The sequence below is a fragment of the Bison bison genome, unplaced genomic scaffold (assembly GCF_000754665.1).
Source record: "Bison bison bison isolate TAMUID 2011002044 unplaced genomic scaffold, Bison_UMD1.0 scf7180017864500, whole genome shotgun sequence".
Taxonomy (NCBI): domain Eukaryota; kingdom Metazoa; phylum Chordata; class Mammalia; order Artiodactyla; family Bovidae; genus Bison; species Bison bison.
In genome coordinates, this window is record NW_011495059.1 from 7,584,286 (window position 1) to 7,598,675 (window position 14,390).

Genomic DNA, 14,390 nt, shown 5'->3' on the forward strand with positions numbered 1-14,390 from the left:
TTCATATTATATATTATATTTTGTAATATATTTATATATAATTATATTATAAAATTTATATATATAAATAGTACCACACCATTCTCTCTTTCTCTCCTTTTCTCTCTTTGCAGTTTGCTTATTCCAAAGAGCAGCTGGGCAGTAGGTCCTTATAAACCCCAACAATCTCAACATCTTAGTGCTTGTACGCATGTAGTAAAAGATCTGGAAGGATACTCACTAAGCTGGTAAGAGAGGTCAATAATTCGGAATTAGGTAGAGAAGAAAAAGAGAGTTCCATAGGGCATGATAAGAGAGGGAACTTCATTTTTAACTTCATATACTTTGGAATTACTTGTATAATTTTAAAAATACACACACACACATATACATATATTTAACTCACAAGTTGTTTGTTTTTAGGAAAGCAAAAGAAGCCATTTCTGATCCCCTTCGGTGAAAACACATCTCTCAAAAAAAAAAACAAAAAACAAACAACAGTTTGGAGCTAAAACCTGGAAACAGAAATGAGCAGGAACCCTCACCTGCTGAGTCTAGAGCCTTCTCTAAATCCATCACTTTAAAAGAGAAAGATCCAGATGAGATTTGGCAGGTCCCTTCCCCACCCCACCCACCGTGGGGGCCTTTGACAGGCAGATGCCAACAGATACAGGATCCACCCTGGGCTGAGCACATGCTCCAAGCCCCCATCTTATTACCCCCACTGCCTTTAGGAGCCACCAGCCCCGCCCAAAGCAAAGGGCACTGAACAGAAAGTCAAGGGCCCTGAGCACCCCCACTCAGCCACCCAACGTCTCCAGGGCCCAAGATAGGTCATGAGCATTCTCATTCCCCACCTTACGGATAATGAGCTGAGCGCTTTGTAAGCTGGAGCTTGTAGCACAAATGAGAAGGTCTGGTGTTATGGATGCTGTTGTTAAGAAGATGAGGAGGAAAGGAAGGCCTTGGTCCACGTGGCCTCATCCCCACCCAGAAATGCTTTCCACTCACATCATTACCCTGGGCTTTATGGTTATAACTTAAAGCCATCGTTAAATAAAAGCTCTGTTGCTTACATGACGCTAAGTGCTGACTCAGTGCCAGAACACAAAGCCACAGAGCTGCTCCAGGGGGATGGCGCACAGCCTCATGAGGTCAAACTGAGATGAATCTGCCCGATCTGGATTTCTTCTAAGCCTGCATGGAGATATCAGGCATTATGCTAGATAAGGCCTACAGGGAAGAACTCTTCAAATAAATGCCTGCTTAATTTTGCTTCAAAAAAAAAAAAAAAATCCACAGACTAATCTGTATATTTTGTGCTGGGAGAAGCAGAATCCACACACCCCTCATGGGTTCAGGCAGCCCAGAGGCTCCAGGACATCTCCTCCTGCCTCTGCTTCAGTCTCATTTCAGCCTGGACTCGCTGAACCTTCACCAGGGCCTGCATCATCTTGGAAATAGCCAGCCAAGTAATCTTAAATAAATATCCCAGGCTTTCACCGCCCAGGTCTCCAGCAGAGGCTGCTGGCATGACTGCTCGGTGCTGGCAGAACCCACAGATGAGAGGAGCTGGAAGCTTCTGAGATAATTCAGTCTCCTCCTCTTCTTTTACAGGTGAGAGCCAGAGAGCAAAAGGGGCTCGAGCAACAGTCATTTTCTCAGACAGGTTTTCCCTGGTCCCTCCCACCCACTCTCCTCCTCACCCAGCCTCCTGACTCCCCAGACCCCAGCTCCGGGTCCATCATTCTTCCCGCTGCACTCTGACGCCTCAGGCAAACCTCAACAGAATCTCAGAGGAGGAGAAAGCACTCAGCCCCGGGCTGGGAGCCAAGGCAGCAGCATGAGCCACGGACAAACCCTGTGGCCAGGGGCTGGTGAGATAAAAGATGGTGTGTCTGCTCTAGAGAGTGAAAAGACGTGATGTACAAAATCACGGAGGACACCTGAGTGAAAAGCATGACACACAACAGTTTGTACAGATCGACCCTCTTTTACCTAATATACACGTACAGATACAGAAAATTCAGCAAAGGGGACTTCCCTGGTGGTCCAGTGACTGAGACTCTGCACTCCCAACGCAGGGGGACCAGGTTCAATCCCTGGTTAGGGAAAACTAGATTTCCCCATGCCACAACTAAGAGTTCTCATGCTGTAACTAGAGATCCCAAGTGCTATAAATAAGACCAGGTGCAGCCAAAAGGATAAATACTTTAAGAAAAAAAGAAAATTCAGCAAAATATTAACTATGGCTGTTTCTAGAAGGCGGGTATACAAATTATTTTGTTTCTTCTTTCTGTTTAACTGTAGTTCTCGTTTTTCTCTACTACACTTGGAGATTTCTTGAATGATTTTAAAAAAACAACTAGAAGTCAAAAAATAAATGTTTCCAATGCACATGGTCTGGTATGACAGGATGAGACAGAGATAAATAAAATCTGTTTAAACCTAAAAGAAAATTTGTGAATTAAAAAGAAAAATCACATTATTATTTTTTAAATCTGTGATGAGGAGAACCTTCTTCATCTCACAAGTCTGGGGATAATGGCATGGTTCTCTCACTGGGGCCCAGAAAGTGAGCCAAGAACCTGACCTTGGCTTCTGCCACAGCTAGTCACATGGGCACAGTTCTGCCCAGGACCAGGTCAGCACAGACTGATGGAACCCACTGGGCGGACAAGCTGCCCAGGCACTGCAGCGGACCCAGAGGACCGTGTGCTGGTTCCCATGGAGCTCCCTGCCACATGGGAGGTTGATACTCACCCAGAATGTGACATAGATTTGCCCGTGTACATTTCAGCCTCTAGAAGATTCTAGGACCTGGTGATTAGCAGTATGGCCTGGGGTTTCCAAGGAAGACTTATAGGGTAGAGAGTGCAGGGTGAGCTGGAGTTAGGTTTTGAAAAGAGGGAGACTCTAGACAGGTGATGGCAGGGAGGACATTTGGACTAGGTCACCATGTGGGCAAATGCTCAGATGTGGGAACAAGAAGGGATGTGCAGAGGACAGGGAGTCTTGACCTCTTGTTTTTTTCCATATCTAGTTATTTGGCTGCACTGAGTCTTAGTTGTGGCATGCAGACTCTTAGTTGCCATATGTGGGATCTAGTCCCCTGACCGGGAATTGAACTCTGGCCCCGTGTGTTGCGAGCATGGAGTCTTAGCCACTGGACCACCAGCGAAGTCCCGGCGTTGACAACTTGACTTCTTGGAATAAGAAGCCTATAAATGTGAGCTCCACACAGGCTGGCAGGAGGAATAGGTTTGAGTCAGGGAGAAATGAAGAAGCTGGAGGTGGATGGGGTAGGGGGCGGTGTGGGGGACGGCAGCTTTGCAAGACTCAGAAATGTTACTCTGCTGCAAAGGGTAAGACTCCTGTCACCGAGCCATTGCAGGCCAGGCCTAGCGTCAAAGACCCTATGCATAGTCATCCCATGGACCCCTCCATGCAGGGCAGCAGGGCCAGAGGCAGACCCAGGTCAGTGAGACCTAGAACCCTCCCCCACTAGCTCCCTCTGGGACACTGGGCAAGTGACTTCACTCCTCTGAGCTTAGGTCATCTCAACCCTAACACAGAGATATTCCTCCCTCCTTCTCAGGGGGGTGATGGAGATTCGGGAAAATAGCATAAAGAGGGCACCGAATAAAACAACCCTGAGAAGATCCAGAATGACAAGCAGTAATGGGAAGCCAGAGTGGGAAGTGGTCTGCGAAGCTGGGGTTTAGAAGTGCCCACCCTGAGACGCCCCTGGTGGTCCAGTGGTTAAGACTTGGCGCTTCCACTGCAGGGGGCACAGGTTCAATCCCTGGGCCATGGTGGGGGAACTAAGATTCCACGTGCTGCATGATGAGGCCAAAACACACACACACACAAAAACCCAACAACAACTGAAAAAAACAAAAAAAGAAGTGCCCACCCAGAACAGATGGAGAGAGAGACAGAGGCCAGCAAAGCCTGACTGATGACACTAACATGTGAAAACCCGAACGCACAGGATTAGAAAAGGGAAAGGTCAGCCAAAGAAGGAAATGCTGACAGTGGCTGCGCCAGTCCTGTCTGGAGGTGAGGGGCCCAGTGAGGCCCAGCGTGCTTGCCTGGCCCCCTCTGGGGCCAGCTCAGCAGCCTGTCAGCCTCTGACACTCTTCAACATTGCAACCACAGGCTGGCTCCCCGGGCTCGCTTTCCGGGGGCACTAAGCAGGCTTCAGACGCTGTGGCTTTCCATCTGGGCCGCCTAGAGGGAGAGGGTGTCTCTGCCCGGAAGAGGCAACACCCACTTGGCCTGCGGTTGTACCCCCACATTAAAAGTGAATCGACTGGTTTATACATCAAGCTCTCCCACCAGGGTTAGCGTGACTCAGCATCTCTGGGTCCAGTAAATTGGATTTGTTCTTTTTCTCCAGCTCTACTTCCACCCAGGTCCAACCCACTCTCAGCTCCTGTCTGCATGGCGGCTCCATCTCTTCCACGGTCCCTTTAGCCACGTAGGCTCTCCTAGGGCTTATTCTCCACAGAGGAGCCACAGTTACGGTCCAAATGGATGTCCTCTTTAAAACCCCAATGACCTCCCATCAAAATAAAATGCAAATTCCTTACCAAAGCTCCAGGTCTCTGCATAAGGCCTCTGCTTAGCTCCCCTACTGCCACCATCACTGTGACAGAAGTGAGACACAGATTCTCTGTCTGCACCTCAGTCACGCCAGGCTTGCCCCTGTCTTGGGGCTTTGCCCTTATTGCTCCCTCTGTGTGGAAGGTGGGCTTGTCCCCTGTCTCTTGGTAGCTCTCACCCTTCGGATCTCAGTTAATGTGCCTCTTGACCACTCTGTCTAAAGTGGGTCCCCCCTTCCTTTTTTTTTTTTTTTTTGGTTACAGCTGATTTTTTGGTTTTGCTTTATTCTGTTTTTGCCATCTTAACCACCTTTAAGTGTAACAATTCGGGACAATAATCACATTCACAGTGTTGTATAACAAACACTACTATCTACTTTCAAAAATTTTTACCACCCATCAAAAATAAACTTTACGCCCATGAAGCAAGCATGTGTTTCTTCATAAGTTCACAAATTGTTTCTACTCCTTCTCTAGAATGTAAACTCCACAAAGACAAAACTTTATGTCTTGGAGATTCCTTGGTGATCCAGGGGTTAGGATTCCCGTGCATGCACTGCAACGGGCCTGGGTTCGATCCCTGGTCAGGGAACTAAGATCCTGCAAGCTGTGCAGCATGGCCAAAAGACAACAAAAACCTTATCTGTCTCATTTGCCATTTTCCCCAGGGCTTAGAGCAGTTCTTGATAAATAACAATGACAAAGCTAACATTTATAGAGTTTGCTATTTACCAGGCCCTGATCTAAGCATTTTACATCATTTAATCTTCATAATAACCCATAATAGGTCCTCTCAATATCTCCATTTTACAAAAGAAGGAACTAAAGCACTGAGAAGTGAACTAACTGGCCCAAGATCGTGCAGCTAGTAAACAGCAGTGTCAGAATTCAAACCCATGGAGCCTGGGGTCAGATGGATAAATGGAAAAACACATGGGTGATGGGTGGATGGAACAGCAATGAGACAAGTCAAAAGACCTGGGCTGCACTCACCTCAGGAGCCTTCCTGGCTACCAGCCAGCCAGTCTGTCCTGACAACTTATCAGACTTTTGGATGGAAAAGCAGCTGACTTTTCCATCCAAACTCCTGATATTATCATCCTTATTTGACTGATGAGGACACATGGGCCCAAAGATGCCTACCGATTTGCCCAAGGTCATAAGACTGTGCCAAGACTCTCTGACTCCGAAGTCCATCCCACTACATGACATTCCAGCAGCCTCAGGGGGTTCGTCTGTACTAATTTCTCCCAGGGGTAAAACTGGCTAAGGAAAAACTTCCCAAGATTAAAAGGCAAATACACTGAGAAGAGCAGAAGTTAGAATCAGGACCACTGTTTCTTGTTTCAGTTCTGCCACTTCCTATCTGATGGGTCTTGGGCGAGTCACTTCCCCTTTGTGAGCATCAGTTTCTCCATCTGTTAAACAGGGAGGAGAGGCCCTAATCGCACACTTCAGAGCAGGGCCCTGTAGAGAAAAAGGATGTTTCAGAGAACAAAAGGACTTTGAAATGCAAAAGTTACAGTCACGCTAAAGACAAGGGAGTGTGTATCACAGATGTTTATGACATGTGTTCTGGAAGCGTGTCTTTGCATACATATGCACTGCAGTGGAACCGCGTGAGGGCACGCACAGCCACGAGTATCCACGGTCATGAACAATCACTCCCCAGCCACGAAGGCTCTCTTCTAAATCTGAGACACTGACAACTTCTGTCCAGACGGTCGTGGGAATTCTGAACCAGGCAGGAACTCACAGTAGGAAGGAGTGGAGAGAGGAAGAAGGAACAGGGTGTGGAAAATGCCAAAACAAAGAGAATGCTAGGCAGAAAGTGAGAGTCTTCTGTTCTGAAAGATGTTTTCAATGATCATGGTTACCGAGATCATCCTTTCTTTTGGGGAAGTCATGGAGCACATCTTTCCCATTCCCCTAGGACCAATTCCTGGGCTGTTGATCCCCATTTGCACCCCCAGAACCATGTCCCACTCAAAGAGCCAGGAGGCTGAGTTTTTGGACTGTCCTTTGAACTCCTTTGCCTGCTGACCTCTGGTTGCCTTTGGTCAACGGGAGGCACTGGCAGGAGGTCAGAGAGTGGAAGCAGAGGGGGGAGGTATATCTCCCCAGTCGCCCTCCCTGGGGTTCTAGTGGTGGCTGAGCAGCTCTGTGACAGCTCCATGCACAAGCCCAGTAACACCAGTCCCTCCCTCTGTTCATTCAGGCCGAAGGGAGCTAATAGTTTCTGTCACCGTGAGTTTGTGGGTCCCCCTCGTGGGTTCCCTTAACCCTGCCCACAGCTTTCTTAACATCTCCAAGTTAAAGCATCTGAGTGGAATTCTGTTTTCTACCAGAATCTGACTGATACACCGTGCTGTGTGCTAAGCCGCTTCAGTCATGTCTGACTCTTTTGCAGCCCTATGGACTGTAACCCACCAGGCTCCTCTGGCCATGGGATTCTCCAGGCAAGAATACTGGAGTGGGTTGCCATTTCTTCCTCCTCCAGAGGATCTTCCTGACCCAGGGATTGAACCTGAGTCTCTTATGTCTCCTGCAGGCAGGCAGGTTCTTTACCACTAGCGCCACCTGTGACTGATATACCACCTGACACTAAGTAGATAACACGAACTAGAAAGGGAGGGGAGGAGAAATTGGAAAGAGGCAGTATAGTCTAATGGTTAAGGACGGACTAGGCGACCAGGAGACCTTCTTGCATTCTCCCTCAATCTCACTGGGCCTCAGTGTCTTCATCTGTAAATCCACGATGATAACCTTACCCACTTACTAGGTTTACTAAGAAAACTGAATTAGACCAAACTGAAATTTGGCTCGTAAAGCACTTCCAAGCCAAAGCCCACAGTGAGTACTCATGAAATATTAGAAACTCTCATCGTCTAAAGGCTCAAAGGTTAACAAGAGCAGAAATTACAGACTTTTGTGTTTTTTTGGCTTTTTAGGGGGTTCTCTGTGTTACACCATTTCCTATTATGAGCCTGTACTACTTTTGGAGTCAGAAAAGAAAAAGAAAAGAATTAAAAGAAAAAATACAGTGAGAGAAAGAGAGACTATTAAGATTTATTCTTCTCCCTCTGGGGATGATGTTAACTCCCATTGGGATCTCCCCAGTACAGAACATTCACTTCCTTGAGTGACAATCTCCAGGTGGACATGAATGAAATGACCACCCGTGAGGAGGGAGGAGGGGGACTGTGCCGCCTCCCAGCCAGGCCTCTGATGGAGCTCGAGGGGTAGAAACAGGAGCTGGGCCCGCAGTCATTCCTACGCGGCAGGGCGGAGACGGCAATTTGTCAGAGGCCGGCGGTACCCATGGGCACCGCATTAAATAAAATCAAGCCATGTGAAGAGGCTGCCACCCGTCAGCACTGGCTTCTTGCCCAAAGGTCTCACGTGCCACTGTGGAGCCACAAACTGGTGTGCCATTGTAGGCCGGGGACCACGTGACATGCCCAAACTGCAGAGTAAACGGCATCAGAAAGGAGAAAAGCCTCCTACTTGGTCCACATGGATGACTGCAGAGGCAGAGGAGACCTCCCTGGAGCGGGACACCCTCTGAGAGCCGGACCATGAGCTGGCTGCCTTCTGGGCTTTGTCACCTTTGAGCTCCACCAGGGCCACATGAGATGGGTGGGTTTATTCCCCCAGCAGGCGGGGCTGGCCAAGGTCACATGGCTTGTCAGTTCGAGTTGAGCAGGGACTCGGACCCAGGTCTGCTGGCTCACGGCTCCATGCTCTTCCCCCTCAAACCTGCTACATCCCACTTGCTGTCAACCGTGTAACCAAAGCTACTGTTGCTCTGGATGTGGAAATAATAACAGCAGTATCAAGCCCTCCCACGTGCCAGGTGCTTTACAGTCTAAAGGATCCTTTCATCATCATCACTTCGCTTGGACCTCACCGATCAGCAGTTGGTGAGAGGGAGCGGGGAACTGCAGTAACAAACATGGCTTTGGATCAGTGTCCTTGCCCCTTGGGGCTCCGCTGAGAAGGGAGGTGAGGAGGGGAAAGAAGCCCAGAGAAGCAGGGAACCCTCCCCAGCAACCCTGTGCAATCTCACAGTTTCTCAGTCTCTCACTTGATTTTCTTGTTTAAACACTACGAGAGTTCACGGTCAGCGTTATTTAGAATAGAGTAAAATTGGAAACAACTTTAAATGTCCATCAACCCCCTGTTGATGGCCAAATGAACTAGGATTTATCCTGTGAAAAAGGAATTACAAAAGTATTACATATCTAGTGTGAACATTTGGGGGATGGGGTTTAGATGCACTGACACAGAAAGATGTTGGCACATAGAATGAAAAAAATCTAACTTGTAAAACAATAATGCAATTTATGGTCCCATTCCGGTTTGCATGCTTATTGTTTATGTAGGCATGGAAAAAAATCTAGGCACCATCCTGTTGTCATTGGCTACCTCTGGAGAGAAGGATTTTGGTTGGGAAAACAAGGAAAGAGTATGCTTTTAAATGATTAGGATTTATCACATAATTCTTTTGTAATTAAAACAAGAAAAAGTAAGTATTTTTAAAAAGGTTTGTCTGGGTCAGTCATTCATTCCCCATAGTACCTGCTATTTCCACCTGTTCTCTTCCAATCTGTACCTATGGTCAGATCTAATTTTATATCATTTTAATCTGAGTGCTCGTGGTTTGGGGTTTTTTTCCATTTAACATTAAATTGTATCGGGGAACCTTCCTAGGAGTCCAGTGGTTAAGACTCCAAGCTTCCACTGCAGGAGGGGTGGGTTCGATCCCTGATTGGGGAACTAAGATCCCACGTGCCCCACAGCACGGCAAAAAAAAAACAAAAAACATTTACTATATCAGAAATATTTCCACATTATTATATCATCATTATCATCACATCTAACATTCTTAGGTACTTCTCTGTGTGCTGGTTCCTATGCTAAGGATCTTACATACCCAAAATCATTTAATCTTGATGACAAGCTTAAAAACAGGTACTTGGTATAGATCAGTCTTGTGGACTCTGTGGGAGAGGGAGAGGGTGGGGAGATTTGGGAGAATGGCATTGAAACACGTGTAATATCATGTATGAGACGAGTCGCCAGTCCAGGTTCGATGCACGATGCTGGATGCTTGGGGCTGGTGTACTGGGACGGCCCAGAGGGAGGGTATGGGGAGGGAGGAGGGAGGAGGGTTCAGGATGGGGAGCACGGGTATACCTGTGGCAGATTCATTTCGATGTTGGGCAAAACTAATACAATATTGTAAAGTTTAAAAATAAAATAAAATTAAAAAAAAAAAAAAACAGGTACTTGGATTATCCATATTACAGATGGGGAAATTGAGGCTTAAGAAGATGAACTGACTTGCCAAGTCCTCACAGTCAGTAAGGATAGAAATGAGACTTATGCTCTGGTCTGTCTCTGGTCCTCGCTGCGCACCTCTCCATCCTACTCCCCTTCAAGATACTGACCAGTGAGTAAGAAGAATGTGCCAAGTAGGGATGAGAAGACCCTGGTCCTGGTCTTCCTACCTGCATGACCTTGGACAAGTCACTTGCCATCTGCTTTGCCCACTCCATCAATTCCTTCACCAGACAAGCATTTGCAAACCACTCAGCCACGCGCTGAGGACAGAACAATGAATAAAACATGAACACTGCCCTCCAAGAGATGACAGCCTGGCCTGAATCTCTTCACGCGGGGGAAGGCTCTAACCCTGTCCCGCCTCTGTCACCGCGACATGAAATGAATTGAAGAAAAGATGCCGAGGAACCTGACGAGTGCACAGCTCCATACGCTTCGAGGGTAAGTATTTCTGCGGCTGTTCACGGCTGCATATTATTTTATCCACTGGATGTTCCAAAACGCTCTCAATCATTCCCCTATTGTTGGGCACTTAGTCCCAATTTGCTGCTATTATGGAAGAAGCTCTGATGCAGATTCAGCCAAAGGAAATTATGCAAAAGGGAAAAAAAAAAGCCAGATGCACAAAGACGAAGCTGCGCAACCTTCAGAATGACTGAAGGGAGATGAGTCCTTCATCTTAAACTTCTGAAGCTGCAAACCAAACTCGTGCCCTTCCCCCACCCCATGGCCTTCCCCACCCTAAGCTGCTCCTCCCAAAACCCTCCGAGGGGACAGCTTAGTGTGGTTTCAACCTCCCTCCCTCCCCAGCCCTCCAGGTCCAGAGGGCTGATGTCTTTCCTGCAAAGCTGAGCCCGTCCCTTCCTCGTGGTTCTTACCAAAGGGACCTTCCCAGACCTGGTTCTGTCCTGCCCCAATGCAGGCCCCATGCAGATCAAATACCTGCAAAGGTTCCTGGAGCGTCCAGGCTCCTGGGGAGGAAAGTGATGTTAGCCAAGTCCCTGTGGCATGCCAGCACTGCACTAGGTTCTTTACGTAACAACCCTAACGTGGTCTCCTTGAGACAGGCGCGCTTGGCCACACTTTACAGATGAGGAAACTGAGGCTCAGATCAGCTAAGTGAGAGCCCAAGGGCACGTGACTAGGACACAGTGGAGCTGCGACTAGAGCTCAGGCCTGGCAGATTCCAGAGTTTTGTCAAAGACCCAAAGACAAGCTGACTTTCTGAATCACCTCCCAGAGCCCCCAGCCCCCTGCACCATCTGCTGCAGGCACACCAGACCACCCGTTCTTCAAACACGTCCCCATTTCCCTTCCCTCTGGCCCAGGAGAGGGGGTGCCCTTCCCCCCACAGCTATCAAAATTCCACTTGGCTTTTGGTGCCCAGTGCCAAGGCTGCAATCTCCTTGAAGCCTTCTCTGATCACCAGAATAGGAATCCACGCCTACAGAGGCAATAGCTTATCCCTCACCTTCCCTGTGCCGTGTCTGTGTCTCTCCAAGCTAGACTGGGAGCCCGGGGAGGACAAGGATGCTTCACCAGAGGCCGTATAGGATCAGCAGCAGGTACTCAGGGAATATTTTTCAAATTGAACAAAACTGAGTATGACCTCTGAAAAGAAATTTTGGGCTGCTGGCATGGCCATGGGGAAAGTGGCTCCACCTCACACTGCCTGGATTTAAATCCTGGCTCCCCCACAACCGAGCTGTGTGACCTTGAGCAACTGTCTTTTCCTTGCTAAGCCTCAGTTCCCTTCATCTGTAAAATGGGAGGAAGAAGGATTTTTGCCTCAAAGGGCTTGTGAAGATTGTATGAGTGGCACAGTTAAGCCCTTAAAATGGTGCCTGGCATGTAGTAAGTGCTTGATAAATGTTGGCTGCTACTATTCTTACCCACAAGCCTCCCGCCCACAGAGGAAGCGGTGCCAGCCTGCTCCCACCCCTACCCGCCTACCCATGCACAAGTCCCCTCCCCACCGGGCCTCCTCCTCACAGTCCCAGCTGGTGCGCCTGCATTCCCTCCTTTGTATGTTCTGGTCACTGGGTTCCTGTCTAGTGTGGCGGGAGTGAGTGTCAGGGCCAGCCAGCCTTATAGCCAACCAGTCTTCCCCAGCACCCAATGGGAGCACAGAGTCCAGAGCACCCTCACTGCTGGGGGATCCTGGCCAGGAAGCAGAAAGCCATGGCCAGTCCCTCTCTCAGGCTTCTGGCCAGTACCTTTCTGCCCCCTACCCCTCAGGACTCCAGGAGCACTCAGGCCACCCTTGCCTCACAAAACCCAACCCACCCTTGAACTCTCCACCAGGACCAGTCCTGGCACATCAGTTCTCTGGCTCTGCTGGACACCAACCTGGTACTCCCAGACCTTGCTCCAGGTACAATGCCAAGGTAAAGAGAGATGCTCTAGACTCAGCCACACTCTTTCCAGCTGTGCAACCTTAGGCACGTGACACAACCTCTTTGAGCCTTAGTCATGTGTAAAAAGGATAATAATAGCACCTACCTGTCAGAGTTGTTGGGAGATAATGCAAAGCATACAGTCAGTACTCAATAAATGTCCTCATTCTGATTGTATAATCACTGGTATTACTCCAGATGGAGATTATTATCCACTTTTAATAAATGGGGGCACAGAAGCCCAGACAGGCTCACCCGGATGACCTAGCTGGAGCAACACAGAGGCCCCTCCCACCTCAGCAGCCTAGGCGGGAGACCCTCTCCACTGCTCTTGGGGGCTCAGGCCCAGAACATGCCTGGGCACCCAGCATCCTCTTGGCTCTGGATACTTACAAGAGGGACCAGGGCTCCAGGCCGACTATGCCTCAGCCCTTGCCCCTTAACTGGGACAAGGCAGCCTGGCAGCTGAGGCAGCCTGGCCTTGCTTTCTCACCTTTTGGGGTCAAGGGCTGCGAGACCAATGTAAGTCCCCCTCTAGAAGGCAGACTCAGGCTCCAGGCTATAACGCCAGCCCATCAGAGTCCTGTGTATGGAATGGCCACGGCAATAGGGAGGCAGGCATTTGGGCTACAAGAAACCCAAACTCGTTAGAGGATATGGGTACCTTAGTGCTGGCTCTCACACCCATTTGCCTGTGACCTTGGACAAGTCATTCCTCCTTTCGAGGCCTCAGTCAATGTTTCAGTATTTCCTGAGTGAGCCCTCTGGGACCAGGAAAGGCTCTCGTGCCAGTTCTGGGAAGCAGCTCTCCATGGAGCTCACTGAACTCAGGCTCAGGGAACCGCACATGGCCCAGGGAGGGTTTTAATGGGAATAGGCCTCTTGCACTGATCTCCTCCAGGACTGCTTCGAGGGGCCCCTTAGGAGCCATGCTCTGCGCACACACAAATACGGCACATGGGGTCACGATAGGTATGACCTCAGACTGGCCAGTGGAAGCCGGCTTCATCCCTGCACAGAACTGGCAGAGCCTCCCTGGGCCACGGCGGCTCAGAGAGGAGGCTGGCACAGGCTGCCTCTGCCGCAGGCTCCATATGAAGGAATGGGTGGGCAGGCGGGTACACAGTCGCCTCTGTTCTCCACATCCTTGCCCAGGACAGAGAGCCCCACTTCCTCCAGGGGTATCATTCGAGGTCCCGAGCCTTCAGCCTGGCCTGGTGGCTACTGAATCTGGAAGACTCCTAATGCTGGGAGGTGGGGGAGAGACGAAGCAGCTGTAACCCCACCCAGCGCTGGAGAGGTTATAAACCTAGCCCTCTTACACTCCCACCTCTGGGTACAGAGGAGGAGATATGAAGTGATGGCAGGAACAAACGGTAGTGTCTCTCTCCCATCAAGGTATTCTCAGAGCTTGCGGGGGTTGGCGGGGGGGTGGTGAGTGCGGGGAAGGAGGTGGTCAAGGACCACAACCGGTAGCCGCGAAGGAGACCGGTATCCTCAGAACTCCTTCCTAGTCCTTGTCCAGCCTCCTAAGCCATACCTCTGCCAGGCAGTGGCCTTAGATCTGATAAGCATCCTGGTGGCTGCAGTCACTTGCACCCCCCAGCCCCCCGCAGCCACATACCATGCCTGCCCCCCAAGAACCCAGCCTCAGGGGCCCTCAGATATCCCCCAAGTGAGAAGGTGCCAGGCACAACTGGGACCCACAAGTCTTCTCCCTCTAACGTGTCAATGCCAGGCCAGAAACCAGGTGGTCCTAGAGCCAAGTTCTACCCCCTAGCTTTGGGAGACATGGAAGGGAGGTAGGATGGGGAATGAGCCAGAGTGGAGGAAGGTCTGCACCCAGAGGATAAGTGAGGACCAGAGCTCCCCAGCAACCCAGGCTCCAGTCAAGAGACTGTCTTGCAGCGCCTGAAGCCCGGAGGAAATATCCAGAGGGCTCTGGGTCTCCTCTGAGGCGTCAGGAGTGGTCTCCGAGTGGGGAGAACAGGAGTGGGCCAGCCCGGCACCCACCCAGCAAACATTCATCCTTACAGCAAGCCTCAGCTCCCCGCCTGCCCAC

General features: G+C 49.7%; 1 protein-coding gene across 10 annotated transcripts in view; it reads right to left on the reverse strand.

Moving 5' to 3' along the window:
• The window catches only part of EPB41L1 (erythrocyte membrane protein band 4.1-like 1), a 173,728-nt gene that overhangs the window by 58,561 nt on the left and 100,777 nt on the right, over window positions 1–14,390 (reverse strand). The window lies entirely within an intron of this gene.